This window comes from Arachis duranensis, chromosome 2 (genome assembly GCF_000817695.3).
Source record: "Arachis duranensis cultivar V14167 chromosome 2, aradu.V14167.gnm2.J7QH, whole genome shotgun sequence".
In the NCBI taxonomy this organism is placed as follows: Eukaryota; Viridiplantae; Streptophyta; class Magnoliopsida; order Fabales; family Fabaceae; genus Arachis; species Arachis duranensis.
Window position 1 is genome coordinate 34,208,131 of NC_029773.3, and position 1,011 is coordinate 34,209,141.

Sequence of the window (1,011 nt, forward strand, 5' to 3'; positions counted from 1 at the left end):
GCTTATCTTGTTGCTTAGATTAGGACTGTTTTATTTTTGTTGGTTTAGAGTCTTTTAGTTGCGTCTAGTTTCATATTTTAAGTTTGGTGTCAATTGCATGCTTCTATTTTTCTTTTAATTTTCGATTTTTGCATGTTCTTAGTCCCTTTTTGATTCATAAAAATTCTAAGTTTGGTGTCCTCTTTGTGTTTCTCCTTAAAAATTTTCGAAAATTTTGTTTTTGATTTTCTAAAATTTTAAGTTTGGTGTCTTTTTGTGTTTTTCTCTTTCCTCTTTTCAAAATCAAATCTTTTTCATAAAAATTTTTCAATCATATCTTTCTAATTGCTATTTTCAAAATCTTTTTGGTTAACTAATTGATTCAGTTCTCAATTTGCTTTGATCTTATTTTCTTTTTTGATTTTCGAATTTTTACTTTAATTTTCCTTTGTTTTATTTTATTTTTTCGTTTATTCAAAAAAAAAGAGAAAAAAAAAACAAAATTTATCTCTTTGCAATCATTATCATTTCCCTTTTGTCCATCATGGACTTAAGTGGGATCAATCAGTCCAAAAGGACTCTGGGGTCATATGCTAACCCCATTACAGCTGCATAAGGGAGTAGCATCTGTACACCTCCCATCAAAGCAAGCAGCTTTGAACTAAATCCTCAACTCATTATCATAGTGCAGCAAAATTGCCAGTATTCCGATCTTCCACAGGAAGAACCTACTGAGTTTCTGGCACAATTTTTACAAATTGCTGACACAGTACATGATAAAGAGGTGGATCAGGATGTCTACAGACTATTACTGTTTCCATTTGCTGTGAAAGATCAAGCTAAGAGGTGGTTGAATAACCAACCTACATCAAGCATAAAGACATGGAAACAGTTGTCAGACAAATTCCTGAATCATTTTTACCCTCCAAAGAGGATGACACAGCTAAGGCTGGACATCAAAGGCTTTAAACAAGAGGATAATGAATCCCTTTACAATGCCTGGGAGAGGTATAGAGGTATGCTAAGAAAATG